The sequence below is a fragment of the Cyprinodon variegatus genome, unplaced genomic scaffold (genome assembly GCF_000732505.1).
Source record: "Cyprinodon variegatus isolate N-32 unplaced genomic scaffold, C_variegatus-1.0 Scaffold793, whole genome shotgun sequence".
NCBI classification, from domain to species: domain Eukaryota; kingdom Metazoa; phylum Chordata; class Actinopteri; order Cyprinodontiformes; family Cyprinodontidae; genus Cyprinodon; species Cyprinodon variegatus.
The window spans coordinates 385,981-390,138 of record NW_015151246.1 but is presented as its reverse complement, the minus strand read 5'-3'; positions in this window follow the sequence as shown (position 1 = coordinate 390,138).

Here is a 4,158-nt window from a genome sequence, read left to right as displayed (position 1 = left end):
ATTATCAATCCATTCTAAAGTCATCTGTTTTCTAAAACAAGGTGATCAGTCATCGATTCATCCAATCACTCTTTAAACATCTGACCCATAATCAGAGAAGAAACACTGCGCCTGCTGATAAGAGCTTATCTACTAGCAGTGCAGCTGCAGAGAGATAACCCCTCTGAGGAAACCTGCCAATAAATGGTTCACCTGCAGGGCCCACTGGCCTTGAAATGGCAGACATAAAGCTATGAATTTAATGATTATCAAAAAGGTTTCACTCCTAAGTTTCTCATTTAACAGAGAACTGCATGGATCAGCAGTCCGAAGAAACTAGTCCATAAAAGTATTTCACAACATATAGGCAGATAAGCAAAGAGAGTCTGAGGTAAACAGGAGAAGGGAGGAAAGGAGTCAGCTCTTTGAAACCATCCCATGTTTTATTAAAGAATGGTGCAACACACAGCAACGCTTAAACATCCTGATCCTGAACCCCATTCAGCCTCAGCAGAACGAGGCTGCTTCTGATTCTGATTGAGGGGTCTTCTTGTTCAAAGGGAGTTTTTCCTCTCCACTGTCGTTGCATGCAGTGATTTAAACAGAGTCAATATCTATTCTCACTACCTGGTTATGCATGTCTTAGACAGCACTGGACGCTGAGGACATAATGAGACGGTTCTCTGTGGATTGATTCAAGCTGCTGATAAACGGGTCTAATGAGAGAATCCGCCCCTTAAACTAGAAACTTCGCTGCACAGCAGACTGAAACCATTTCCTTCATAAAGCTCCTGATGATGGAAAACAACATTTAACAAGTTCAGGATTCTTAAACTAAATATTATAAACAGTTTTGGAAGGAAACAGATTACTAAGGTGTTTCATTTCTACACACCTTTAAAAGTAGAAGAGGCAATTGATGACCAAGAGGAAAACAATGTTTCCAAACAGTGCTGCTCTGAGACTAATCCTGCAGTAATATCTCAAAAATAATATTTATATAAAACTACAGGAAGATTTAGTGTAATCGGTTTATTTGTCCTTCATTTCAGCAGGTTTATAGAATGCCCAGCCACTGTTGTATTAAATATTAAAATATTTTTCCTTATTGTTAGTGTAAAACCTTCCTCCTTTGGATCATTTTACTAAAACACCGAAATCAAGTAGAACAAATACAAATTTGACAAACGTTCAGTTCATGAATGTTTTCTCAGATGAAATGTCTCCTTTAGGAGGCCAAAGCTTCGGGACTGTGGCCCCCGGAGCATTAATGGGGCCCCTCAGCTCTGTGGATGGTCACCGTGAGGTGAGAGGACTGCTTACCCGTCATTAAGGAGTAGTAATTGGGGTAAGACAGACTGGGGAAGTCCGGAGTCATGTAGTCCACCTTCACCCCTCTCTCCACCAGCTCCCGGAAGCCTGGCAGCTCCTGCAGCTGATCGATGTAATCATAGCGGAATCCATCCAGCAGAAAGACGAGCAGCGGGCGGGCAGCCGAAGCCTGAGGGGCCCTCAGCAGCAGCAGCAGAGCCAGGCCCAGCCAGGACACCGCTCCACCAGACATGCTTCAGCTGCCTTCACCCAGAGAGGAATGGACCAGCAGAGGCCCAGAGGGGTGGGTGTGGTCACTGGCTGACAGCTTACATAATGCAGCGGATCAGGGGCCCCCATAAAAAAACACACACAGAGCTGCAGGAGCCTGTGAGGGACAAGAGAGAGGCTGAAGACCGGTTTGGACTACAGGCATAATGATGGCATGGAAGACAGTCTCCCAGCAAGACAACCACAAAGTTCTCTAGTGGGATAACCAGATGGTCCTACTGAACAGCAGAGAGGATCATGGGGGCTCCTCTTCCCTCCATTAAAGACATTTCATCCCAGCGCTGCGTGTCCCGAGCCCGTGACATCATCAATGACCCCTCACCCCCCCACCATGGCTGCCCTCTGGGAAGAGGCTTCACAGCATTCAATGCAGGACCAGCAGGTTCTGCAACAGCTTCTTCCCCACCGCCATCAGACTGATGAACTGTTGAGAAAACTCTACATCATGTCTCAGACTCTGCATCACACTGATAACAGCAAACCAACAACACTGCAGATTAGCAACAGGATCCACATATATGTTTATATATGTATATACAGGGGTTGGACAATGAAACTGAAACACCTCTCATTTTAGTGTGGGAGGTTTCATGGCTAAACTGGACCAGCCTGGTGGCCAATCTTCATTAATTGCACATTAAACCAATAAGAGCAGAGTGTGAAGGTCCAATTAGCAGGGTAAGAGCACAGTTTGGCTCAAAATATTGCAACGCACACAACATTATGGGTGACATACCAGAGTTCAAAAGAGGACAAATTGTTGGTGCAAGTCTTGCTGGCACATTTGTGACCAAGACAGCAAGTCTTTGTGATGTATCCAGAGCCACGGTATCCAGGGTAATGTCAGCATACCACCAAGAAGGACGAACCACATCCAACAGGATTAACTGTGGTCGCAAGAGGAAGCTGTCTGAAAGGGATGTTCGGGTGCTAACCCGGATTGTATCCAAAAAAAAAAAAAGACCACGGCTGCCCAAATCATAGCAGAATTAAATGTGCACCTCAACTCTCCTGTTTCCACCAAAACTGTCCGTCGGGAGCTCCACAGGGTCAATATACACGGCCGGGCTGCTATAGCCAAACCTTTGGTCACTCGTGCCAATGCCAAACGTCGGTTTCAATTGTGCGAGGAGCGCAAATCTTGGGCTGTGGTCAATGTGAAACATATGTTGTTCTCTGATGAGTCCACCTTTACTGTTTTCCCCACATCCGGGAGAGTTACGGTGTGGAGAAGCCCCAAAGAAGCGTACCACCCAGACTGTTGCATGCCGACAGTGAAGCATGGGGGTGGATCAGCGATGGTTTGGGCTGCCATATCATGGCATTCCCTTTGCCCCATACTTGTGCTAGGTGGGCGCATCACTGCTAAGGACTACCAAACCATTCTGGAGGACCATGTGCATCCAATGGTTCAAACATTATCTCCTGAAGGAGGTGCCATGTATCAGGATGACCATGCACCAATACACACAGCAAGACTGGTGAAAGATTGCTTTGATGAACATGAAAGTGAAGTTGAACATCTCCCATGGCCTGCACAGTCACCAGACCTAAATATTATTGAGCCACTTTGGGGTTTTTTGGAGGAGCTAGTCAGGAAACATTTCCCTCCACCAGCATCACGTCGTGACCTGGCCACTATCCTGCAAGACGAATGACTTTAAATCCCTCTGACCACCGTGCAGATGTCATTCCCAAGACGAATTGATGCTGTATTGGCCGCAAAAGGAGGCCCTACACCAGGGGTGCCCAACCTTTTATAAACCAAGATCTACGTTTGAAGTTGATGTCATGCCGAGATCCACCAAGCCAAACACAAGAGATGGGCAGTATTCGTTTTTTATTTGCACAGGTGGAGAATAAACAGTAAGTCCAACAAACGAGGGAATAATCAATCGTACGCAATTGTGAGCTTATTCAACAAAAAAAGCAACGGAGTGTAAGTAGCCTTGAAAATTAGTATTGTGATGCAATAGGTTTAACAAAAGCAGGTGTTCAAATAGTGTGTTCTTTGCTAGTTTAAAAAAAGCAAAACATCAAAAAAAAGAGCCACTTAAAGGAACCAGTCTATCTGTATATTATAATATTTATATTTTGTTACTGTTGCATTCTCAGCAATATGAAAGAAGTGAATAAATGTATGAAATTCAAATATGTGTTTGGGCTTATTTTTAGCTAAATACAAAAACCTAACAAAAGCCTTTAAATCCTGTAACTGCAGGTTCATCATCCCCAACCCCTATAGCAGAGGGAACCAATTAATAACCAACAGGCTCCGAATAAAGAAAATCATCAACCAGTAAAGGTCTGGAGACATTTTTAATGATCTGTTACTTTAAACAGAATTTAACACTGAAATAAAATGAGGTGTTAAACATAAATTAAAAAAAAATAAAATAAAATAAAGAAATGTTTTCTATTTTAATATCTAAAGTGTTTTTTTGAAGTAGAGAACAACAATAGTTTGGTATGTAAACAATTTCCTCATTCCCATATATTATAAAACACCTGAACTGATGGTTTGTTATTTTCTTTCTTTTTTCTGTCTTAATGTTGGCAGTGGGCTTTATGCTGCCC